Source organism: Saimiri boliviensis, chromosome 7 (assembly GCF_048565385.1).
Source record: "Saimiri boliviensis isolate mSaiBol1 chromosome 7, mSaiBol1.pri, whole genome shotgun sequence".
NCBI lineage: Eukaryota > Metazoa > Chordata > Mammalia > Primates > Cebidae > Saimiri > Saimiri boliviensis.
The window spans coordinates 44,482,002-44,509,638 of NC_133455.1; the positions used below are offsets into that span (position 1 = coordinate 44,482,002).

The 27,637-nt window shown below is 35.0% G+C and overlaps 1 pseudogene; it reads left to right on the top strand.

Moving 5' to 3' along the window:
• Nucleotides 1–2,181: 2,181 nt before the first annotated feature.
• The window catches only part of LOC141585206 (regulator of nonsense transcripts 1 pseudogene), a 28,220-nt pseudogene continuing 2,764 nt past the window's right edge, over nucleotides 2,182–27,637 (top strand).

Here is a 27,637-nt window from a genome sequence, read left to right on the forward strand (position 1 = left end):
CACACTGGCAGCTATTTCATTCTTTTGCCCTTTGACTCTTTAGGCCAAGAGAACTGCCAACACAAATGCAGCAGAGCACAAATATTCACGGTTTGATATGCACAGGCTTATCTTGTTAGCTATGTGTGACCTTTTTCTGAATGGCACAAAAGGGATTGCTTGAATTACTAGGGCAAAATATTCATGCTGAAGTTTGTCTAAATACATGGATCTTCTTACATCATAAAAAATTATGTTTAGTTCACTTTTGAAGGAGGATTATCTCCTTTAAAGGGTAAAAAAAAATGTTCTGTCAACAAGAAGATTTTAGTAATTATGCCTAAACCTGGAGGCTTAAAGTGGAATTGGATAATACAGATATCATATTAGATTTAACTTAATGAATCTTTCCTGGCAGTCACCCAGATTACAGATCACCTCTCTCTTGACTGTACACTGTCTTACCTCAAATTTATACATAGAGTTTAAGGTTTAAAGTAAAGGTTTTAAGATTTAAAGATACATAGATTTTTAGAGGGGCTTTGTTTTGACCTTTAATGCCATATGTATATTTTGACTATTTTTTTCTTGATTATTATAAATATTACTATATCTATCTTGGACTCATACAAAATACCAACTTTTATACTTGCCTGGTAATTCTAGAATTTTAGAACATATTAATTCCATTTGTGTTAGTAATACACTAAGTTATTTTTTCCCAATTTTTTATTTCTTCCCTGTGGTTGAACCATCCATAACCTTTCTCACATTATGTGGGAGTGCCTCCATTAGAGCAAGCAGAATATATTTTCTTGTTTTATTGATATTCAGCTGAGTCAAGCACCTTGCTTTGGCCAGTGGACATAATGTGAGCAGAAATTTTAAATGTGCTTATGTGGTTTGGCTTTGTATTGATCAGAGTTCTCTAGAGAAGTAGAACCAATAGGATTTATATAGATATAGAAAAGGATATTTATTATATCATGGGAACTAGCTCACATAATTATAAAGGCCAAGAAGTCTTACCATCTGCTGGCTGTCTGCAAGCTGGAGAACCAGGAAAGCTAGTGATTTAACTCCCAGTCTGAGGCCAAGACCTGAGAAATGGGAGGGAGAAGAGGGAGGTGCCTGTTTATGTTCTACAGTTTGATTGCCTGAGAACCAGGAGCTGAGATGTCCAAATACTAGAAAAGGCAAATACCCCAGCTCAAGAAGACAGTGAGCAAATTTGCCCTTCCTCCTCCTTTGTTCTATTAGGGTTCTTAATGGACTGGATGCTGCTCACTCATATTGGCTAGGGTGGATCTTCTTTACCCATTCTTCTGGTCCAAATATTAATCTCTTCCAGAAACACTCTCGCAAACATACCAAAAAGTAATATTTTACCAGCCATATGGGCATCCCTTAGTCTAGTTTAGTTGACAGATAAAATTAACTATCACAGGTTTATGTACTTGCACTCCTGCTATTGTCATAACAACAGAATGCCCCCAGAAGACTATAGTCTGAAAATAAGACATGTAGTATATACCTGAAATCAAACTACAGCATACAGCCAAGCCCAAATAAATTGAGACAAGGTTCAGCTGACCCAAAAACCCATGAGTGAAACATATAACATATATATTTGGATATTTTTCCCTTGATATCCATGAGGGATTTGTCCCAGGACCCTCCATGAATAGCAAAATCCACTGATGTTCAAGTCCCACAGTTGGTCCTGCAGAACCAACAGATGAAAGTCAGTCCTTCATAAATCCTCCAAATTCACAGGCTCTGTATCCTGTGAACACAGTATTTTTGATTCATGATTTAATCTTTGAATGAAGAACCCACAGATACAGAGGGCCAACTGTATATATGATGATAAGCCATGGATATTTGAGGATTGTTTGTTATGTAGTGTTGTTACAATAATAGATGATTAGTAAATGCAAATATCAAAGTAAAAGAGAAAAGGCTAATGGGATTTGAGAGTGGAAATTAGATTAATTCTTAGGGACTAAAACTAAGAGAAATGAAGATGAAGCTTCTCATAGCTGAAGGTAAAACTCTCTCCAAGGGAAGAGTGTCATGAGCACTCCAGGGTAGAAAAGTGGCCCCAACCTAGAACCCCAGCTCCACAGAAAAAGAAAGCTTTGCCTCAGGAATCGTGGAAGTCAGATTCTAGATTCACTGTGCCCACTTGGTACCTGGAGCATGGAATCTGTGGCAACATGTGGTGGAGGTAATGACAACATTTACATCAATGAAATAAAAATAGCAGCTATGGAGGATCTATCACAGTGTGAAGTGGAATTGGCAGAAGCAGAAGCACCAGCTAAGAATTTTATTATAAAAGAGAAAGATCAAGGTCTGGAAGGATTCTTTTGGCTCCTGCCATGCAAGGCAGCATTGACAATTTAATCCGAGGTTATGGAGTTGGAACAGGGTCTATGTGAGCTAACAACAATCAGTTTTCCTTATGTTGTCTAATTCTAACAATCCTAATACAATATAAGTAGATAAATTCAGCCACAAATTTAGACACAAGGGCTGCCAAGCATTCATTTCATTTAATTGACTTGATAAAATTAGACAAAGGCATTGCAAGCTGGTTGGGAGGGCAAACTCTAAATCAGATTTTGGAGATTTAAATACTGTTCTGCCATTCCCAAGCCATATGACCTTAGTTGCTAATTTTCTCTGTGCCTCAATTTCCTCCTCTATAAACTGCAAATAATTAAAGTAACTTCCTCATGGAGGAATATATAATTGTTAAATATATAATTGTTAAATCAGAGTCAATATAATTGTTAAATCAGTTAACACATGCAAAAGACTTAGACCAATTTTGGCACTGTGTAAAAATTATATAAATTCTAGTCATTATTACAATCTGCTTTATCAAAGACAGTTTACGAGACATCCCCTGTTTTCCTGAATTGAAAGACCATAATGAAAGTAAAGAGGAGGTGGGAACAAGGACTAGATGTGGTTCTGTGATAAATTATCAATACTTTTTGCCTTTGTGTGTGTTTTCATGAGTGTGGCGGTGGGGGCGCTGACGAGAATATCTATCTTGTTTCCTTCTCCTAGCTGCAGTCCGGGAAAGGAGTAGACAAGAATGCCAAATCTCACACTGTGTGAGAAAGAGATAGATGATAGAATTACCTTGGTAATACCTTGGCTTCTTAATGGGTGGCATGTTTGCCTTTCCCTTTATTCTAACTTTGGGGTTAGAATAAAGGGAATAATTCTACTCTTATTAAGCACTTCAGATTTAATACATTCATTCTGGAATAAACATTACTAAATTTGGAAGGAGAGCAGTTTGAAACTAGTGGAAAGTACCAGAGAAAACTGCAAAATCCAGATTACTAGTGTCTGCTACACAAGGACAAGAAAAGTATAAAACCAATGTTACTTCATGATACAGTACTGACATGTAATTATTTTTAATTGTATGCCTGCTTAATGAAATACACATGAGCAAAATGAGTTTCTATTAAGTATTTTAAAAGCATAAATAGATGAAAAATTTGTAACAGAGATCGAGTCTTGCAAGGGGTTAGGGAGTACCTGAGAGTTCCTAAGAACTAAAATTTTAAGGTAAACTAAATGTAAGCAGAAATGAGCAAATAAATACATTATAACATTAAATGGAGTATGATGCAGTCATTAAAATGATACAGTCGATCTATATTTTTTGAAATCTAAATATGTTTATGATACAAAGTTCTACGATAAAAGCAGGTTGTAAAGTAGTTTTACAATATTAATGACTTAATTATTTAACTTAAAAGGAGAGAGCAAGAATGTATGTGCTTATGTGTGTGTATGTCTATTAAAAATTTCAGAAATATACATCAAAGTGTTAATACTGGTCATTTTTGTATGATAGGATTAACAATAATATTTTTAAATGGTGTAATTTTGTCATTATCTAATATTTTATAAACATATGTTTATAATACATTTGGGTATAAAACCCATGAGGACACTTCCATTTTTATAAAGTTCGATTGAAAAAAATAAGCTTACCTATAAAATTTTAAATCTGCTTCTGAATTTTGTATGAATCATTCCTGAACAGCAGTTAAAATAGTGACCCAGAGAGATGAAAAAGATTAGGGTGTAGATTTTGTCACTGCCTTTTTAAATATGTAAACTTGAATCAAATTAGACTTCTAAGAAAGATGATAATTGCATGTTTGCATAGCACACTAATCAAAATAAGAGGAACAGAAAATAATGAAGAAATCTCCATTCATAAGTACATTAGTAAATTACCAAAATCCCTTATTAAAGCATCTAAAATATATTTGCCAATTACAATAATATTTCATCAAAATAAAAGGAAGGGGCTCAGCTTTGGCATGTAGCTCCCCTAATCAAGAGTGAGACGCTATCTGGGAAGAAAGTAAGGAGTACTCCTAAAAATTATTTACTTGGAGGTAGCTTCTTTTGCAATTTGAATGAGTTTTAGAAGTAATGTGAGTCACCATTTTGGATTCCTTAGACCATGAGCTCTGGGAGATCAGGAACCATAATGTTTTTGTTAACAACTTTATCCCCAGTTTCTGGCACAATATTTATACTAAATAAATATTTGTTGAATAAATGCCTGGAGCTGTTTCCCCTCCCACATAATAGCAAAAGTGGAAGGAGAAATGAAATGACCATGTCATTTTAATGTAACCCAATCTAGTTTCACAACTAGTAGGAAACAGCTGCTCAGCCACAGAGCAAAGTTAACCAAACAGATAAAAGTAAATATTCATCCATAAAACAAAACTCCTATGAGCCTCAGAGCACAACATTGATATGGGAACCTGCCAGGATGACCTAGACAAATCTCTCTAAAATGAAAGAGCAGCCAAACTCTGAGAGAGTTAAGGTTTCAAATTACTAAATCTCATGCTTTTAATCATTGTGTTACACTGCAACGTCTTCTTCTCAGTGACTAAATTACAATGACATACTTGTTGAAGGTAACATTTTACAAAAATACTGTTTTATTCTTCTAGATGGTCCCATATAAATCAGAATAATAAGAGAACTTTTCTGATACAAAGTCCACAGGTTTAATTAAAGATTAGTGATACAAGTTTCCTCTTAGGAGACCTCAAAATAGCTACTTGAGACAGTCAGGAACCTTATGAAGATCTAGACCCAACTGTGGCTTATGCATTACGCAGTCACAGAGTTCCACTGGGATTTAGAATGGACTCCAGATCTGATGACCTTGCCTTCTAAGAATACTTTCCACATCTTAAATTCTAAATTTGCTGTCAAGATCCAAGCTCATCAAAATTCAGGACTGATTTAACAATTGTATCAACATTTGTCTTTATTTTCTTACCTTATCTGTATGGGAAAATTAAATTAGAGTCTAGTATCAGCCAAGATCTTCAAGCAGAAGCCTATTTAATACGAATGTAGTGGATAAATAACAGTAGGTCTGGCCTACCTGTTAAACAACCAAAAATTACTCTAATGTAAGAGAGCTGTATGGATTAGATTACTAAGGTAACACACAGAAGTGAAAGACTTGAAGCCATCATCCTGCTCTGACAAATGCTCGGGACAAAGTCTGCTCTGGGCCTTTGGCATCAGAAAGAAGCTCTTGGATAGTCTCTAAAGTATCAACATTAGCTAACCCAGCTTCAACAACCTTCATTCTCTATGTGACTCTCTTCTAGTTTCAAATTTTCACGAAAGAGAATTGGGTTGGTCAGACTTAAATTAGACATCTTTATCCTTGGTTAATCACCCTGGCAAGTGTTTTTTTGAGGCAGGAGGTAGCGGCACAGACATAGCTATAGGGTAGAAACTGTGGGCTGAGCCTTTGCCACAGTGTATATTGCTGAAGTGGGATGGCTACATGGTCAGTGCACGTTTTTTGGTGGGTAGAAGTGGATAGCGATGAATTCTTCTTGGAATGTGGCTTAACCACTGTTGGGTTTGCTCTATGACAAAACCAAGTAGTACAGCTATAGTTGATAAGCTGATATGAATCAGCAAAATGAAAATGGGGCAAATTCTGTAGGCTTGACCTATGACTAGGGTTCAGTATTAAAATTTTTACCCCCATCTTCAAGCTTAGGTTGATAGAAACAGCTGTCATATTTTCTTTACTTAACATTTCTGAGGGTTGCTTCATAAGAAGTGAGAGCTGATTTCCCATTGACTCATGCATTTCCATATTTGGCTCATTAGATGTAAGAAGTCTACATCTTGTTGGCTCAATGTTTTCATTAGGAATTAGAAATTTTCAGCAATTATTTGCTGGACAATGCACAATCATATCCGTATCTTTTACTCAAAATGATATCTTCTGAAATTATATTCCAACATCTTGCAATTTTTAAATCTTTCCCACTTGTAAGGTAAAATGATCATAAAAATGTTTACAAAACTTTCCTTACACAAGAATATCAAAAAATATATGTGGCAAAAATTTTAGTTAGCTACTGACTCATAATACCTTATTTTAAAATTTTCTCAAAAAAAACTCATACATTTATTATCTCACTCCATTTATTATCTCACTCTTTCTGTGGATCAGGAAAGCTAGTACACTTACATAAGGTTGTAGCTGTGGTGTTAGCTGAGACTATGGTCTCATTTGAAGGCTCAGCTAAGAAGGGAAATGTTTCCTAGCTCTCTCACATGGTTATTGACAGGATTCAGTTTCTCCTGGGGTATTGAACTGATGACCTCAGCTCTTTATTGGCTGTTGGCTAGAAGCCCCCCCCTGTCCCTTATTACATGAGTCTCTTCATAGGGCAGCTATAAAAAAAAAAATCTCCATGGTAGTTGGCTTTTCATAGAGTGAGCAAGTGAGAAAGTGAGAGAGTGCCAGGACAGAAGCCACAGTGTCTTTGTGTCCTAATCTTGTAAGCGACAATCCATCACTGCTGCCACATTCTATTCATTAGAAGTGAGTTACTCAATTCAACCCACACTCAAAAGGAGGGAAACTCCAGGAAGCAGAAATCAATGAGAGTTCTGATAGAGGCTGCCAATCACACCAGGGAATTGGAATTACAGGTATATTCTGATATTTAAGAAACAGAAGAAAATTATGAGATAAATAATAAGGTAACAACATTCAAATTGAGGAAAGACTGAAGAAAAAAATTGAAAGGAGTTTACTATTATGATTCTATGGACCAAGAAGAAAAGTAGTTTGATTAAAAAGACAGATTTTCCTTGGTAAGCATGAAGAATTTTACATTTATATCAAATATTCACTTGGCCACAGATTTTTGTAAGAATTTTAAGAGTGTGCTTAGCTACCCTCTATAATAGGCAGCTGCCCAGAATGACTTGTGCTGATCAACACAAAGAGTTAAGTAAATATACTGTCAGTATCAAGAAGCCTTGTAAAAGAAACCCAAAATGAAAAATACAAAGAAAATATGAAAAAAATTAAACATGTTTAACAAAACAAGTATACAAGAAAGATACATAGAAAAAATGCAACAGTTTAATCAACTTACATTAAACAAAAGCAAAATATTTTATTTAAAGAGATACTGGGCTCTTTCAGCTTTACGGGAAACCGGCCAATCAAACTTCTTCATGTAAAAAGCTGTATGGGATGGATGGTATAGCTGAGAAATAAACATAGAAAAAGAAAAAATGAGCAGACACTGGAAGACCTACTTAAAACATCCCATCTGGATATCTAAAAAACAACATGATATGTTTTACTTAAGAATTGGAAGATGGTCTGTCTACACTACTAGTTATCCTCAAGTTTCATCCCTCAGATGATAGGAAGCAGTTTTGTGTTTTTTTTTTAAAGGGGAGGAACAGGTAGATGAAGCCAATGATGATATTCTGGTGCTCTATCTTAGAAATATGGAAAAAAATTAAAATAAGTCAAAAATTTTCAAATTAGCTCACCAGAGAATTTATAGGAACAGAGTGACTGGAAGTTTTAAAAAGTCCTCAACAAGCCGATGGCCCCAGTATTCCTCACAATTCACTTACATTCATTGAATGCCTACAGTGTGAAAAGCCATATGCAATCAAGAAAGGAAACCAATGAATGCTGGTTTAGATAGTCACTTAGCTTTAGAATAATATTTACTGTTTTTCTAATGATTACTATTTAGAAAAAATGAAAAGCTTGAAGAAGGAAATAGTACTCATAACAAACATGGCTAACATTATGGTATGTTTTCTATTAAAAAATATATGTCTGTACCCTTTGACCCAAATCAAACAAAGTCAAGGTACAAACTGATTTCTTTTTTCCCACCTATGTTATCAGAGTTTCAGTTTTTTTCTCATATTACTAAATATATATCTATATATAGAAATTTTATTTTTCTAGACAGAGTTTGGCTCTTGTTGCCCAGGCTGGAGTACAATGGCATGATCTTGTCTCACTTCAAACTCTGCCTTCCAGGTTCAGGTGATTCTCCTGCCTTAGCTTCCCAAGGTAGCTGGGATTCGAGGTGTGCACCACCACACTTGGCTAATTTTGGAATTTTTAGTAGAGACAGGCTTTCACTATGTTGGTCAGGCTGGTCTCGGACTCAGGACCTCAGGTGAGATACCTGCCTTGTCCTCCCAAAATGCGGAGATTACATGCGTGAGCCACCATGCCCAGCCAATATGTTTTTTTTTTTTAAATATAACTTTTAGAAGCTGTTTTATATTCCATTTGTGGTTTAACATAACCCATTACATTTGTTCATTCAATGGATAATAGGTCATTTCCAATTGCAGATATTTATTTTATTTATTTTTGCTATTTTTGTGGTGATAAACATTCTTAAGCAAAAACTGTACTGATCATTTGATATTAGTATCATGCTGTTTTGTTGACTATAGTCTTGTAGTATAGTTTGAAGTCAGGTAATGTGACACCTCCAAATCTGTTCTTTTTGCTTAGTCTTGCTCTGGCTATGCAGGCTCTTTTCTGATTCCCTGTGAATTTCAGTATTGTTTTTTCTAGTTCTGCCATAAATAATGGTGTATTTTGATGGGAATCACATTGAATATATAGACTACATTTGGCAATATTGTCATTTTCACAATATTGATTCTACCCATCCATGAGCATGGCATGTGTTTCCATTTGTTTGTGTCATCTATGATTTCTTTCAGCAATGTTTTGTAGTTTTCATTGTAGAGATCTCTCACCTCCTTGGTTAGGTATGTTCTTAAATACTTTGTTTTTTTGCAGCTATGATAAAAGGGGTTGAGTTCTTGATTTAATTCTCAGCTTGGTCATTGTTGGTATATAGCAATGTTACTAATTTGTGTACATTGATTTTGTATCTTGAAACTTTACTGAATTTATTTATCAAATCTAGGAGCTTTTCAGATGAGTCTTTAGGATTTTCTAGGTATATGATCATACCAATGATAAACAGTGACAATTTGACTTCCTCTTTACTGATTTAGATGCCCTTGATTTCTTTCTCTTGTCTGATTGCTCTGGCTAGGACTTCCAATACTAGGTTGAATAGAAGTGGTAAAAGTGGGCATCCTTGGGTTGTTCCAGTTCTCAGGGGGAATGCTTTCAACTTTTCCCATTCAGTATAATGTTGGCTGTCATAATGGGTTTATATATAATGGGTTTGTCATAGGCGGCTTTATTACCTTAAGGCATGTCCCTCCTATGCCTATTTTGCTGATGGTTTTAATCATAAGGGATGTTGGATTTTGTCAAATGCTTTTTCTGCATCTATTAATTATAGGATTTTTATTTTTAATTCATAATCCCATCCGAAAGTGAACTAAAGATATGAATAGTCTCAATAGAAGATATACAAATGGCCAACATTTTTAAATGCTCAACATGACTAATTATCAAGGAAATGCAAATCAAAACCCTAAGATACTACTTCACTTCTGCAAGAATGGCTATAATTAAAAAATTTAAAAATAGGTGTAGATGTGGATGGGAACACAGTGGCAATTGAATACTTTTACAATGTTAGGGGTAATATAAACCTGTACAACCACTATAGAAAACAATATGGAGATTCCTTAAAGAACTAAAAGTAGATCTACAACTTGATCCAGGAATAGCACTACTGGGTATCCACCAGAGGAAAAGAAGTCATTATATGGAAAAGATACTTGCACAGGCATGTTTATAACAGCATAATTCACAATTGCAAAAATATGGAACCAGCCCAAATGCCTATCAAAGAGTAGATTTTAAAAATGCAATACACACACACACACACACACACACACACACACACACACACACTATGGAATACTACTCAGCATAAAAAGGAACAAAATAATGCCATTTTCAGCAACCTGGATTCTAAGTAAAGTAACTCAGGAATGGAAAACCAAACATCATACATTCTTACTTCTAAGTGGGAACTAAGCTATGAGGGCATAAAGGCATAAGAATGATATGACGGACTTTGGGGACGTGGGGGAAATGATGGGAAGGGGTGAGGGATAAAAGACTAGACAATGAACGAGGTATACACTGCTCAAGTGATGGGTGCACCAAAATCTTAGAGTCACTGCTAAAGAACTTATCCATGTAACCAAATACCACCTGTTCCTCAAAAACTATTGAAATTTTTTTCTTTTTAAAAAGACCATGATCTCAAAAAATTCTAGAAAGAGTGTCATGTGTAAGAGTGGCATTAGCACTCTGTTTAGCTATTTTCTTCTTGAAATTAACCTCCTCTCTTTATTACCATCACTCCACACTCTCACTGTTTTCCTCCAATCTCGTTACAGAAAAGTTAAGGTATTTTTAGTTTTTTTCTTTTTCCAGCTGATATATTTTTCTAACATGAACTTGTGGTCTCTTGCTTGACCTCTTATTCACTCATCTCCATGGAGAATATGTAATGCTCTATTAATGGTTGGAAGTCATTGGTTCATATTTTTCCAATATCCATGATTATTGAGGATTTTAATCTTTTCTCCTTTCTCCATCAGACAGGCAGGGAAGCAAAGAGCTTAGATTAACTATTGAATACCAAGTTTGCTCACAGGACAGCTTTCCTCAGACATAGATGGGAGGTGTGAAAGGAGACACAAGACATTCTAATTGGTTCATTTAGCCCTCTACATTAAGAGTTCTGCAGCAATTAAGATAATGCTGTAGTCTCCTCTCTCCGACATTCTATTCCTCAACTGATTCTGCACTGGAAAATGAAAAGGAAGTATTATATATTGACTACCTAAAATCTCTGCAATTTGTACTTCATTTGTAATTTTTTTTGGTTTGGCAAGAGAAGATTTGGTGGTTGTGTGTGGGAGATGACAAAGACAGAATTAGAATAATTCCCAGACTCTAGAAAAGAGACTTTACAGAAGAAGCAGAATGAAAAAAAATACAGTGCTTCTATTTGTTTGAGTTTAAGGTGTCTGTATGACTTCCTAATGAAAGTCAAGTAAGAAAATTATTAAAAGAATGACAGCCTTTGTTATGGGAGGTGTCAAAAGTTCATTTCAAAGTACACAGTTGATTGGAAATAAAAAGAATGGAAAGACGATTTGCAAGTTAATCAAGACAACACAACATAATCAGAAGTAGCACCACTTCATCAAAAAGCCATCAAATCCCAGAAGATAAAAAAATTCTAGGAATAAAAAACATTAGAGTCATTTCATTAATTTAAAAACATGCAAGGTGAGAAAAAGCAGCAATTACCGTAATTTGTTGATATATATATTTCTTTAAAATGAAAGTATGACAGTCTATCCTACCTCTCCTCTGCCCTCACCTCAACAGCATTACTGTTACATGATTAACTGGGAAACGTCAGTAGCCTAGAGGCCTAAATTAAATCTTACCAGTCTAAGTAAAGGAAATGTTCTAGATGATAATTTAATGAGCAAACTTTGACTGTGGGAAGCATGCCAGTTTTTAAATAGCAATTTATGACTCAAAAGCAAGCAGGAAAGGACCTAGTTGGTATGTGAAAGTATTAGCTACTAAGATAAAATACAGCTTCCAAGAGGAGTATATTTGCAATTAGTGACAACCTTCCTTATCATTTTCCTCTTAATAAATGTGTGTATGTCTCTAGTACTTTGTCATTTAGCTAGTTCACTAAAAGTTACACACAGTGTGTCACATAAAGCAGCCTAATATATGTCAAGTCAAGCTTCTGTAAGTGTTCAAACCTGAAAGGACAGTTTGATATTTCATAGTGCTGACAAACTTGTGTTCCTTACAAATGGCATAAATAAAATCTGCAGGACTTTAAAGGAGGTAGTGAGGAATCATCCAACTAGGGGGACTGGGGAAGGTTTCTGACGGAAGGTTGAACTTGAGCTAGACCTTCAAGAATCTTGATAAATGAAGATGTGGCAGAAAGGACTGGTAATATGGGTGTTTATCAAAGTACATTAAACTTGGTAAAGAGAAACTGCGTATTTTGAAAACCATTTTCTCTCTCTCTATGATACTTAACACTGTGTTTAAGTAAACCTCACCTCCCAAGAACTAGCAACCAAAATAAAAATGAGCCCCAGGCTCATTTTGGAGAATTCATGGCAATCCTAAAGGGCTCCACTAATTTCTTCCTAACTTGTTCCTATTCTCATCCTTTATTTGCTTGTCTCTGACTCATCTCTGTCTTTTATTTAAAGCTACATTTTTAACCTTTTAGATTTGGACATCTACATTCATCACTGATTTTTAGTTATCCATTCTCCTTAAAGTTTTTTTGACGCTTGAGTGATACTCAATCCCACAACACTTCCCATTCTAGACTGTCTCTTGTAGACTGGTATTCCTTGGTTTTGGACCTTTGAGTTAACTTCCAGGCCAGGTTTGGTTGGTACAGAGGGTAGCCCAACATGGACCCAGATGGGGAAGAATTTAGACAATTTCAAGCACTGAAGCTACTTTTGTTTTATTGCTATTTTATTTTTTTATACCAACAAAACAAATACACACGAGATTTGGGCAAAACACTTAAGTATAATAGAGAAGAAAAATCACCTGCAATTCAAGATAAACTACCACTCAAGATAAACACTTGTTTATATTAACTTGTTACTATATTTCTCTCCAGTCTTTTTTCTATAGATGTTTTTATATACATATTTAAAAAAATAAAATTGCTTTCATAGTGCATATACAGTTTATATTTTATTTTTACATCTTTATTGTGATTTTTTTAAAGTATAATTTAGTAGTCTTAGATAAAAAATGTTTTTTAATAGCTGGCTCCACATTTCAACATATAAATATGACAGAGCTCTATTATTAAGAATTTATGTCATTTTATTTATAACTTTTATTTTAGGTACAGGGTACATGTGAAGGTTTGTTATATAGGTAAATGCATGTCATGGGGTTTGGCCCACAGATTATTTCAACACCCAGGTATTAAGTCCAATACCCAAAAGTTATTTTTTCTGCTCCTCTCCTTCTTTGCATCCTTTATGCTCAAGTAGATACTAGTGTCTGTTTTTCCCTTGTTTTCACTTATTCTCATCATTTAGCTCCCACTCCTAAGTGAGAACATATGGTATTTGGTTTTCTGTTCCTGCATTCGTTTGCTAAGAATAATAGTCTCCAGCTTCAACCATGTTCACACAAAAGACATAACCTCATTCTTTTTCATGGCTGCATAGTATCTTATGGTGTACAGGTACCACATTTTCTTTATCCAGACTCTTATTGATGGGTGTTTAGGTTGATTCCATGATTTATGTCATTTAAAAATTTTCCACTGTTGTACAGGAAACTAATATCCAGTGGCCCATGTGCAAGTCACTTCCAAGTAATTATAGATAGAAAGCCAAATATAACTACAAAAATGCAAATTCTAAATACTTATCTTGGAAACCATTTTTAGGAAACCTAGTCACAGGCCACTGTGAATTTCTGAAACAACCCCTAATCATTTCAGGTTCCAACCAGAATCTTGAGCAATATGGTACCCTAACTAGAATTTTTAAACTTATTTTTTTATAAACTGGAAACAGTTGTTGTGGGCTCAAGAGGTTGAGGCATACCCACCTCATATTCAGCTACCTGGGGTCTATGCTCTAAACTTCATTAATGAATCCTGTTCTTTACTGTACAGTAATAAACTACTTGTCCTTCCCTAGCCTTTGTCAAATTCCCAATTGAATCCCCAATTGAGTCTCAATGGAATCCCGTGCTATATGTAAATTCCTAACTACAGATTATCAACATGTAAACTTCAGCATATCTGAAACTCATTCAATATTGAGAAAATATTTGTAAAGTACATATCCAATAAATTACTTTTCTGCAGAATATGTAGAGATCTCTCAAGACTCAATCATAAGAAAACAAGTCAGCTAAAGCTTTGAACAGACAACCAAAAAGATGTATAGAGGTGAAATAAGCACATGAAATATGTTTAATATTAGTTAAGAAAATGCAAATTTAAAAGATTGGCAATATGAAGGGGTAGAGAGGATACAGAGAAATATAGTGCTGAACAGAATGAAAAAAAAACTATAAGCACTTTGACAGTTTGGCAATGTCTTATAAAAATAACAAACTTCCTGTGTGACCCAGAAATCCTTCTGTTAGCTATTTACCCAAGAGAAGTAAAACCTTATATTCACACAAAAATCAATACATAAATGATTTTACGTATTTCCAGTTTTATTTATAATTGCCAAAAATTGAAAACAACCCAAATGCTCTTCCATTGATGAGTAAATAAACAACAATTATACATTAATATAATGAAATGTTATTCCGCAGTAAAAGTAGCAAACTATTGATGCGCCAACCAACATGGATTAATCTCAAATGTGTTATGTTAAGCAAAGAAGTTCCACTCAAAAGGCTGTATGACATCCTGAAAAAGTCAATACTAGAGACACCAAATAAAAACCAATAGTTAAGGAAGTGAGAGAAGCAGCTGACTGCAAACCAGGATGAGAAAATTTTGGAGGATGATGGAGCTGTTCTATATCTTGATTGTAGTGGTGGTTATAGCACAATATACTTTTGTCTAAGTTCATAAAACTGAATGCACAAAAGGATGAGTTTTATAGTATATAAATTATATATCAATAAAACTGACTTGAATGGTCCCCGACTTCAGGGAGAGAGAGAGAGAAGTAAATGAATGATTACAGTACAGTGCAAGCATTTTATGATACAACTTTGGATTGGCAAAGGGAGCACACAGAAGGGAACAAACTATTTAGAATGATATAAGAAAACCCTTCCAAAAAGCAGTCAAGTTTGTGCAGAGTTTCTAAGAACAAGTAGTAACGGAAAAAAAGGAGACAGACAATCTCATTAAAAGAAACAGCCTGTTTGGTAATATGGAGCTAGAGAGCTTCCTGACATCTTTGGGAAACTGCTGATAATTCCTTAAGACTATAGCAAAGTGTGTGCTGGGAATTGATAGTAATATTTTAAAGAAAGGGATTTATCCTACATAGAAAGATAAACTAATGAATTTGACCTTTATTTTGAAAGCAACAAGGAGCAACTGAATGTTGTTCAAAAGACAATCATGTGCTCATTTTAGAAAGATCTTTCTGGTGGCAATGTGGAGAATGGATTATAAGGGAAAATGAAGATAAGCAGACCAATAAAGAGGTTATTACTGTAACCCACAAAGTAATAATTTAAACCAATGTTTTGGGTATTTTTTAACTTTTTTTTAAGTTCTTTAAATTTTAAATACTGTAAACCAGGAAGCAATAATTTAAACTGATATTTTTGGGTATTTTTTAACTTTTCATTTTTAAATTCTTTAAATTACAAAGACTTACAAAGATAAAGAGTTCCTGTATACCCTTTGCTCAGCTTCCTTTAACATTAACATCCTACAGAATCATGATAAATTTATCAAAATGAAGAGATTAACATTAGTGCACTACCCATTAATGAAGACAGATTAACACAGACTTTATGTGCATTTCAACATTTTCCACCAATGTTTGTCTTGTAGTCCAGGATCCAACCCCTGATACTTCATTAGTCCTCATGTCTCCTTAGTCCCTTCCAATCTGTGATAGTTTCTCAGGTTTTTCTTGTTTCTCATTACCTTGACACTTTTAAAATATCCTGGTCAGAAATTTTTTCTTTTTTTCTTTTTTCTCTTTTTTTAAGACAGACTGGAAGGCAGTGGTGTAATCATGGCTCACTGCAATGTTACCTCCCTCTGGGGCTCAAGTGATCCTCTCACCTCAGCCTCTAGAATAGCTGAGACTACAAATACATGCCACCATACCTGGCAAATATTTAATTTTTTAAAGCATGAAAACTAGTAAGAATGTGTTGGCTATGTACAAAGACAAAAAAATCCTTTAGAGATTTTCTATATCTGAGTTGAAGAGCCATGTCTATGTAGGAGTCATTCATCAAGATAGTTAATCCAGAGGAAGAGAAGATTTAGAAAAGCGAAATTCTGGCCGGGCGCGGTGGCTCAAGCCTGTAATCCCAGCACTTTGGGAGGCCGAGGCAGGTGGATCACGAGGTCGACAGATCGAGACCATCCTGGTCAACATGGTGAAACCCCGTCTCTACTAAAAATACAAAAAAGTAGCTGGGCATGGTGGCACATGCCTGTAATCCGAGCTACTCAGGAGGCTGAGGCAGGAGAATTGCCTGAATCCAGGAGGCAGAGGTTGCGGTGAGCCGAGATCGCGCCATTGCACTCCAGCCTGGGTAACAAGAGCGAAACTCGGTCTCAAAAAAAAAAAAAAGAAAAGCAAAATTCTGGTTTTGAAAATACCAAGTTTAATAAGCGTTTGAAATGGAGAACTCCACTAATCATTTGGAGCTCAGCAAGTGGATTTGCATTAAAGACACAGATGTGGTAGTTACTGGCTCATAAACTTTAATAAAATGTATGGATATGGATGAGTTACTACAAGAGTATAGAATGGAAAAAACAATAGGCTGCTACTGTGTGAAACATGAATAGTCACAGAATAAGCAAAAAGGAAGACCACAATAAACACAGGAGAACTTTGCAGAAGGAAATCTAGGAAAGAATGATATCACAGACTTCAAAAGAATGAAACCTTAATTTTTAAAACTGAGGAGCAGCTGAAAGATTTTAAAAAGATAATAATATGTGTATTTTAGGAAGATCTTCTTGGTAGTAATGTGGGGAAAATATTGTAAGGGAAAATGAAAATAAGCAGGATTTGGGTGTTTCAAAGATTAGAATGTTTAACCATGTCAAAGGTCACAACTAGAAAAGTGAACAGTGATGGTCTAGCTGGATTTGGCTGTTCTAAGACTGTTGGTGTTGACAAAAGTTTCAGTGTATTAGAAGCTGAAGCCTGACAGTAGTCGATTAGTAGTAGTGAATGAATTAACAAATGAAGGAACATTGAAAAGAATGGATACAGTCTATTCTCTCCAAATGTCCGAATTGGAAGAGAAAAATAAATAGGAGGAAAAAAAAGTGTGGTTTGAGGAATTTATAGAGTTGGTAGAGAACATTAAGTTCATTTAGAACAAGTAAAACATGGATTATTTTTTAGGTATTTTGAAACCATTGCTTTTATTTATTTCTCAAAACTACTCTGGTAAATGTTTTCTAAATTTCTGCAGTCAGACAAGGTTAAAAAGAACAGTAGGGGGATATTTCAAAAAGTGGAAACTTAGATCTGACTCACTGTTTCTCTTCAGGGTCCTAAATATTAAAGGCAAAATTTCTAAATATGTCGGATGAATTTTCTGCTCTGCATGAGCCAGTTTTTATCTCAAAATGAAAACTGACTAAAACAATCAAACACAAAAAGGTTAAATTCTGAGCCCTGACCCTTTTGGCATCAACAAGGAGACAAAACAAGGTAAGCACATGCTAAAACTAAGGAAGACTGAAATGAAAAATCCAACCATTTTGGATTTAGGAAGAAAAATAAGAGGGAGAAAAAATTATTGTCTATAAACTATTATAATTAGAGCACTGACTTTCAACATATATAGGCAATTAGCTATCAGCTCTGTCTCTTGGGAACTAGGAACCTAACCTTTTGAAGCTTCAGATATCTCCTCTCAAGACCGGAATAATGACAGCAACCTACCTTATGGAATGCTTGTGAGGATTAAATGATATAATGAATATATTGTTGTGAGATCAAGGACTGGAACAAAGTATGCCCTCAACAAAAGGGGAATGGTGATGATAATATCATTTCCTCGATACAGTTTTCTAGTTCACCTGATAATACAGCAGAAAAAACAAACCTAGAAGAAAATTGCTTTCCAAGTTTGTATCATTTTCTATCTAGTAGAGTTGCATCAATGAAATCACTTAAACTGAATTTTCTAATATGCTATGATTCAAATATATTACACCTTTTCTACCAAATATAAAATTAATACCCATTTATGTCTCTGAAGCAACAAATTTTGCCAGATGACAAAAATTTTACTTTCTTCCATAATTGAAAGATAAAGTATAGTTGAAAAAACCACTTTCTGGAAATGATTAGGCTTGAAAAAAGAGAACTAGAAAATAACATCTTAAGTGTTTGAACTTTATTTGGCACATGAGTTGATTCATGCAGATTTTAGTAGTTTACACGCATGGTCAAAATTAAAACTTGTTTTTGACATTTTCTTGGCCTACTATTTGAGAATTTTTAGAGTAATTCTTTGTAAAATTTGGCAGAAGCAATTGTTTTGGGAGAAATTCCTCTTAAAATCTTTACTGTTTTAATGGATATACCATAACTCACTAATAAGTGATCACTAAATTATCTGAAGAGGTATATCTGCTCTCAGAAACACTTGAAGATATACACTCTATCTTAAGAAAAAATTATCAACTTGAAAAATGACAGGAAAAGACATAATATGTAACATTGCCTCATACAAACCAAATCAAATATATATATATAATTGCACTTTAGATTCTGGGGTACATGTGCAGAACATGCAGGATTGTTGCATAGGTACATCCATGGCAATGTGCTTTGCTGCCCCCATCCCTGTCACCTGTACCTGGCATTTCTCCCCATGTTATCCCTCCCCAACTCCCTACCCTGCACTGTCCCTTCCCTAGTCTCCCTCAACAGACCCCAGTGTGTGATGCTCCCCTCCCTATGAACATGTGTTCTCATTGTTCAACACCCACCTATGAGTGAGAACATGTGGTGTTTGATTTTCTGTTCTTGTGTCAGTTTGCTGAGAATGACGGTTTCCAGAGTCATCCATGTCCCTACAAAGGGCACAAACTCATCGTTTTTGATGGCTGCATAGTATTCCATGGTGTATATGTGCCACATTTTCTTTGTCCAGTCTATCATAGATGGGCATTTGGGTTGGTTCCAGGTCTTTGCTATTGTAAACAGTGCCGCAATAAACATATATGTGCATGTATCTTTATAACGAAATGATTTATAATCCTTTGGCTATATACCCAGTAATGGGATTGCTGGGTCAAATGGAATTTCTATTTCTAGGTCCTTGAGGAATCACCACACTGTCTTCCACAATGGTTGAACTAATTGACACTCTACCAACAGTGTAAAAGTGTTCCTCCACATCCTCTCCAGCAGCTGTTGTCTCCAGATTTTTTAATGATTGCCATTCTAACTGGGGTGAGATGGTATCTAAAAAATATAAACTAAATACAATTTGAAAGCTAATAAACAAAAATTGGGAGTCATGGCTTTGGGTTTTTAAATATAAACTTAATTGGGATGTAAAATAAAATTTATGAGGAAAGATAATCTAATGTCTTACAAAATATTCAAAGAAACATTTATATCTTACAGGGTTTCTTCTTCCAATATGAAGAACCCTTCATGGGAAGGCAGTTAAAGAAAGCTGTTTAATTTGAAATTTTTAAAATTATTACTGATATTATTTTCAAAGGGAAACACAAAATAAATGGAAACATGAAAAATTAGAAAGTGATTTTTAAAATTTTCTTTGAAGTTTTATTTTAGATATAGCGGTACATATGCAGGTTTATTATATAGGTAAACTCATGTCATGGGGGTTTGTTGTACAGATTATTTTATCACACAGGTATTAAGTATAGTACCCATTAGATATCTTTTCTAGTCCTCACCCTACTCCCACCCTCCACCCTCAGGTAGGCCCCAGTGTCTGTTGTTCCCCTCTCTGTATCCATGTGTTCTCCTCATCTAGCTCCCTCTTATAAGTGAGAACATGTGGTAGTTGGTTTTCTGTTCCTGTGTTTGTTTGTTCAGAATAATGATCTCTAGTTCCAACCATGTTCCTGCAAAGAACAGGATCACATTTTTTATGGCTGCATAGTATTTCATGATGTGTAGATACCACATTTTCTTTATCCAGTCTACCATTGATGGGCATTTAGGATGATTCCATGTCTTTGCTATTGTAAATAGTGCTGCAATAAATATACATGTGCATGTGTCTTTTACAATAGAACAAATTATATTCCTTTGGATAAGGACTCACTACTGCTTTTCACAATGGCTAAACTAATTTACACTCCTAACAATGGTGTATAAGTGTTCCCTTTTCTTTGCCACCTGGACGGCATTGTTACCTTTGATTTTTAATAATAGTCATTCCGACTTGTGTGAGATGGTATCTCATTGTGGTTTTGATTTACATTTCTCTAATAATCAGTGATATCAAGCTTTTTTCCTCTTTATTGGGGGAATGCATGTCTTCTTTTGAAAAGTATCTGTTCATGTCCTTTGCCAACTTTTTAATGGGATTGTTTGGTTTTTTTGCTTGTACATTTGTTTAAGTTCCTGATAGATGTTTAATATTATACCTTTTGGTACCGGCAAAGTTTGTAAATATTTTCTCCCATTCTGTAGGTTGCCTGTTTACGGTGTTGATAGTCTCTCTTTTACTGTGCAGAAGCTATTAACTTTAATTAGGACCCATTTGTCAATTTTTGCTTTTGTTATAATGTCTTTTGGCATCTTTGTCATGAAATCTTTTCCAGTTCCTAGGAAATATAGAAACAGCATTAGTATTAGAAGTGCTGGCCAGAGCTAGGCAAGACAAAGAAATAAAGGGCATCCAAATAGGAAGAAAGGAAATCAAACTATGACTGTTTGCAGATGACATGATTCTATATGATTCTCTAACTAGAATAGAAAACCCCACAGTCCAGAATAGTATTTCCTAAGTTGTCTTCCAGAGTTTTTATAGTTTTAGGTTTTACATTTAACTCTTTGATCCATCTTGAGTTAATTTTTGTATATGGTGTAAAGAAGGGGTCCAGTTTCAATCTTCAATCTTCTGCATGTAGCAATCCGGTTATCCCAACACCATTTATTGAATAGGGATTCCTTTCTCTATTGCTTGTTTGTTGTCATCTTTGTTGAATATCAGACAGTTTTAGGTGTGCAGGCTTATTTCTGGGCTCTGTGTATTATGTTCCATTGGTCTATGTGCCTGTTTTTGTACCAGTACCTACTGCTTTGGTTACTATATCCCTGTAGTATAGTTTGAAGCCAGGTAGTATAATGCCTCTTGCTTGGTACTTTTTGCTTATTATTGCCCTGGCTATTCAGGCTCTTTTGGGTCCCATATCAATTTTAGAGTCTTTTTTTTTTTTTTTCGAGTTCTATAAAAAACATAGTTAGTAGTTTGATAGGAATAGCATTGAATCTGTAAATTGCTTTGAGCAATATGGCCATTTTAACAACATTGATTCTTCCTATTCATGAACATGAAATGTTTTTCCATTTGTTAGTGTCATCTCTGACTTTTTTGAGCAGTATTTTGTAATGTTCATTGTAGATATCTTTCACATGGCTGGCTATCTGTATTCCTAGGCATTTTCCTCTCTTTGTGGCAATTGTGAATGGGATTGCATTCCTGATTTGGCTTCTGCCTTGGCTGTTGTTGGTGTATAGAAATGCTACTGACTTTTGTATGTTAATTTTGTATCCTGAACATTTGCTGAAGTTGTTTATCATCTGAAGAAACTTTTAGGCCAAGACTGTGGAGTTTTCTAAATATGGAATCATGTCATCTGCAAACAGTGATAATTTGACTTCTTCTCTTCCTATTTGGATGCCCTTTATTTTCTTTCTCTTGCCTAATTGCTCTGGCCAGGACTTCTAATACTGTGTTGAAGAGGATGGTGAGAGAGGTCATTGAAAAGTATAATTTTTATGACAAAACACTTGTTTATGATTTATAAAATTATATCACACCATTTAATATTATTTTACTGATTTGGGTAAACTTATTGGTAACTTACTTCTCTTGTCTATTTTTTTGTCAATGAGAATTATCTTCATTTTGATTGAATTCGTAAGTAACTTGGGAATAACATAAACATTTCATTAAATGAGGTATATATCAACTAGCAAGTACAAGAAAATTAATTCATCTCACATGAGAAATTTGCTAAACCTTACAAAGATTTTTCTCTATTTAAAGATAATTGGCACTCAACTAACTTACAGAGGTTGGCTACAGAATGTAAATATTTGGAAATACTAATGTCAAAATAAATGACCATGTGATTTGTATATCCAAGTATTCCTGTGGGCTTACATGACTTCTTGAAATTTCTTCAATGCTACTATTATTGTTAATAAAAACAACAAAATCACACAATATAAATTTAGAAAAGAAGAGCTTTCTTATAAAATGTTATAGCCTACAAGGTTGCCATCCTGCACGCTGGAAAGCACAGCTTCTGGCAAAGATCAAAGACAGACACTTAGCATGAGAAGGGTATGGGGTAGGAGCTTTATGCTGAACGGGTATGCTATACATACAATTCAATAGATTTTAGTACAGGAGAAGCTATGAATATTCATGAAGGTAGTCCTGATGCATGCATATTGAACACACATGTAAGATATGACTTGTGTTTACCTTGGGGTGGAGACGTTTACTCACTGGGATAAAGATAGAGCAGTGCTTTTTTCTGTGACATTTGTTTAGAACAGGATGGTTATTGTCTAAAAGCTTTCTATTTTGCTAGATTACCCTTTCCGTGGTCCTTTGGCCAGAGAGAACAGAAGATTGTTATATTAAGTAGGAGGAATAGAAAGAAGTATGTATACTTGATCCAGAACTATTTTTGTTTGCTTGTTTTGTTTTGTTTTCTGAGACTGAGTCTTGCTCTCTCACCCATGCTGGAGTGCAGTGGTGCAATCTTGATCTCGCGGCTCATTGCAAACTCGGCCTCCGGATTCAAGCAATTACCCTGCCTCAGCCTCCCAAGTAGCTGTGATTACAGGCGTGTGCCACCACATCAGGCTAATTTTTGTATTTTTAGTAGAGACAGGGTTTCACCATGTTGACCAGGTTGGTCTTGATTTCCTGACCTCAAGTCATCTGCCCTCCCTTGGCTTCCCAAAGCACTGGAGTTGCAGGCTTGAGCTACTGCGCCTGGCCAGCACTGTTTTTGAGAACTGTTTGTTGTTGTTGTTGTTGTTTTTAATCTGATTACTTTTCACTTCATATGTTGTTAACATTTTCAAATGTTGTTACACCGACTTTTCAACTGTTATCGTTTTTAACAATAAGAATCTATTCTAAATAAAAAAAGAAATGTCTCCAGATGGTGGAATTGCCAACTATTTTTATTTTCTTTTTTGTTTTTCATCTGTCTCAATACTCTAGTGGACATATATTGCTTTTACGGCAAGATGCTACTAGATAATTACTATTAGGAAATTAGCATTACCTATATAACAAGGCAATACAGAGAGAGCAAATCACATGAACTCTATACATAGTTTAGAAGATTTGACAGAAAATTTTTAAGGGTATTATGTTCTTTAAGTAGGAACAAATTTATGAAAGTTAAATTTTTAATTCCTATCTTAAAATTCAATAATATTCAAGGCATATCCTTTTGTGTTTTTCCTCCTCATCCTCCCTCTTCCACCTGCCCAGGTAGAGGACAGAAACATTTCAACATTTTGGCTTTTCTTTTCTTTTCTTTTTTTTATTTTTATATTTAAAAGAACAGAGTTAAGAATGTCCTTAATAATGTAGTTTAAGGACAGATGGCCATACAAAAATAAGCAAGTTTACCAAAATGACGGTTAAAATGCCACATTTCTCTGAACATTGTCACCAAGCAACAGGAGTGAAATTCAAGATTTTTTATGTCCCCTTCCTCAAAACTAAAGAGTAAAGTAAAATAACAGTATAAGAATCAGGTAAAAAAAAAAATCTGTTTCCTGATCATTTCATTTTGATTAGTCAAACTAAAGCTTTAACATAGGAATAGTTTGACTTCTACCCTAATAGACCGGTCATTAAAAACTCACAAAGCTATGTTCTCTTTTTCCCTATGATAGACAAAATAGGACTTCTTAAGTTATTTTATCTTCCACCTTTCTCATCTGTAAAATTTTAAAAATTGCAACATTTCACAATTTTGAAATCATTTTAATTCTTGAGATGAGAAAAAAGGCATTTTTCTGTGCCTTACTGGGAGGGCTCTATCGTTACTCTTCATCCACTGTTTACACCCCCTCACAACACCACACACAATTTAATTCAGTGTTATTGTTAATTTTGATTAAGCTGCACCTATTGTTTGCTTCAGTGACAAATTCAATAGTTAAGTCAACAGCTGACTGAAGACATTGAATTTACTAAAATACATATATGAATACCAACATTCAATAATTATAAATCTCCACTGGAAGTTATACTCTTCTTATTTTGGTTAGAGAACCTCCAAACACTCAGGTAAGGGACTATAGGCATCAAAAAGAGAAATTTCTTTATTTCTAAATTGGAAGCAACCTGGCAGAACCGTCTGTAAGTCAAGATAATTCTCTATTAGTAAAATGACTAGAAACTAGAGGCTTAAAAGTTTCCTTTTTTAAAAAAGCATTGTGGTGCCTTTTCAAGTATAAACTTCTAAACTATTCATTCATTCATTTATTCATTCAACAAATAATGTTGAATACTAACATATGGAAGTAAGCTAGAGAAACACCCTCATTTTGTTCATAAGTCTTAACATATCTTCACATATAAATACTTACAGAAGTAAGCTAGAGAAACACCCTCGTTTTGTTCATAAGTCTTAAAATACCTTCACACTGGAGTGTGTCTTCAGCAAAGATCAATTTGTAATCTAGCTTATCTGTTTCTACAACTGTATTAGTCCATTTTCATGCTGCTGATAATGACATACTTGAGATTGGGTAATTTACAAAGAAAAAGAGGTTTAATGGACTCAGTTCCATGTGGCTGGAGAAGCCTCACAATTATGGCAGAAGGCACAACTTACATGGCAGCAGTCAAGAGAATGAGAGACAAGTGAAAAAGGAAACCTCTTATAAAACGATGCGATTTCCTGAGATCCCTACGACAAGAAACGTATGAGGTAATCCACCCCCATGATTCAATTATCAACCACCTGATCCCTCTCACAACACATGGGAATTAGAGAAGCTACAATTCAAGATAAGAGTTAGGTGGGGACTCAGCCAAACCATATCAACAATGAAGACAGCTCCAAAATGTGCTAATAGATTTCTAAAGGCTTAAGAGAGGGTGCTAATAAAAAAAGACAAAGATGTAATCCATTTAGCTTGTCCTCAGGAGGCGTTCCTCATTGTGTTCCATTAAGCATCCATTTCATATATTTTACTTCTTCCTGACAATAGTGTGGGAAATAGTCTTTATTGAAAAGAATAAAGTAATAGAAAATCTAAATCATTTGAGAAAATCCTAGCCATGGCCTTTTCAAACCAAAGAAAAAAGAGATAGGATAGATATCATCAAAAGAAATTCTTGGTTAATGAAAGATACTGCAAGGTTTTACAAAACAGAATCTTGATTTTGTCTTTGTTGCTGTGATAAATGTTGCTGAGGAACACATAATGCCAACTCTCTTGTTTTAGTCTGAATACTAAACGATTTCTGATAGGAACATTGAGAGTACTAGATAATTATATTTAAAGCTTTGATACAAGGAGAGTGGCTATTCCACTTTAGACAAGGAAAGACCCAAACTCAAAAGACAAAGAAGAGAATTAAATAACTGAATAAAAAGAAAAACCAAATAGTACTAGACCAATCTCTTTAGAGATTTTCCTTGGTCACATATGCCTAAGGGTTTCACCAGAGAATCCAGGACAGAGGCTCCTAGAGCAGGCTCTATTAATATTCTTCAGGTAATTATATAGCAATGTATATAATTTTTAAGTTTTATTGTGTATTTAGTCTTCATAAGATATCTTCCTTTTTTTTTTTTTTTTTTTTTAAAGACAGGGTCTTGCTCTGTCATTCAGGCTAGAGTGCAGTGGTATGATCACAGTTCACTGCAGTTTCAACCTCCTGTGCTCAAGCGATCCTCCCCACTTAGCCTCCCGAGTAGCCGGGACTACAGGTATGCACCACCACACCTGGCTAACTTACGTGTTTTTTACAGAGATGGGGTTTCATCATGCTGCCTAGGCTGATCTCAAGCTCCTTGGCTCAAGCAACCGGCCTGTCTCTGCCTCCCACAGTGCTGTGATTGTAAGCATCAAGTAAAATAGCTCTTTTAGCTTTCATGAAGGACAATTACGTAATTCAAAACATGCAAAGGCACCTCTAGCTACATTCAGAGTTTACATTGGCTAGGGAAGCACGGAGTCTCTGAGAGTGGTGCATCAGTATAACCAATTTCTTACTGAGTTGTGCAGACAGTTCCTGGGCAGCAATTCTTTCACAGAATCAGCTACCATTTGGCAGATAAAAGTAAACATTTTATAATAATTCAGATTGCCAGTAAGCTAAAATGTTTATTTGCCTCCTTTACCAATGGCAGAGTGTCTGGTTTCCTGATCAAAACTGTAATAGAAGGAACAGAAGGAATAGTAAGTGGCAATATTAATTACCACAACTTAACATAATCCTAAAAGACACAGATTCAGAACATAGATTTTTAAAAAGTATTTTGATGAAGTATTAACCCAGTCAGTGATAGAACTGAGAAGTTACACATCCTAAAGTTTATTCTAGACTTAAGTTGCACATATTGTCTTTTATTTCAGACTTACTAGCCACTCCTCGATTCTTTAAAATCTATTTCAAATACCACCTCTTTGGTCAATGTCTTTGTCCTCTTTCCGCAAATACATACAGCTTTTCTGCCAAGCAGTACTCATTGTTCTCCAGAAAGGATCTCAGAATACTTCGTACATAACTCTGTCACATTTTATTAGTAGAATTAGTTGTTACATATTCCTTTCTCACCAGGCTGTGAAATTATCTGACATGGACAGCTTTTTACTACTATGCTTGTCCCCAGGGCTTAATACAGTCTAAAACTGAATAGCCACATGTTAAATATGGGTTTGGTGAACCATGAGGATACAGCCAGTTTCACCACACAATGACTGTGAAATATGCCAGCAGCTGCAACAGACAGCATTTTTAGCCATAAAAATTCTATATTCAGTTCATTTATCTTTGTTCTCTTAGATCATGCTCCATTATGTTTTATTTTCAAAGTCCTCTGTGGATTATGTTCAGCCAAAAAAAAAAGAACCACAAAATATCCACTCACTTAAACAGATTTCCCTTCTGTAAGGGCTCCTTAAGCAAGTCTCAGAATTTGATGCCTTTCTATAGCTTTGGTAATACATTATGAATTGTACTATGAGACAGATTATGTGTCTGGATCGAGTTTTTAAACTATATTTTAAAGCACTATAATTCATTAGGAAGCATATCAGCTTTAAGATACAAACAAACAAAATACTGTGAGCAGCTACTGAAGCACCTTACTGCGTAAGTCAAGGTCTGAGTGCC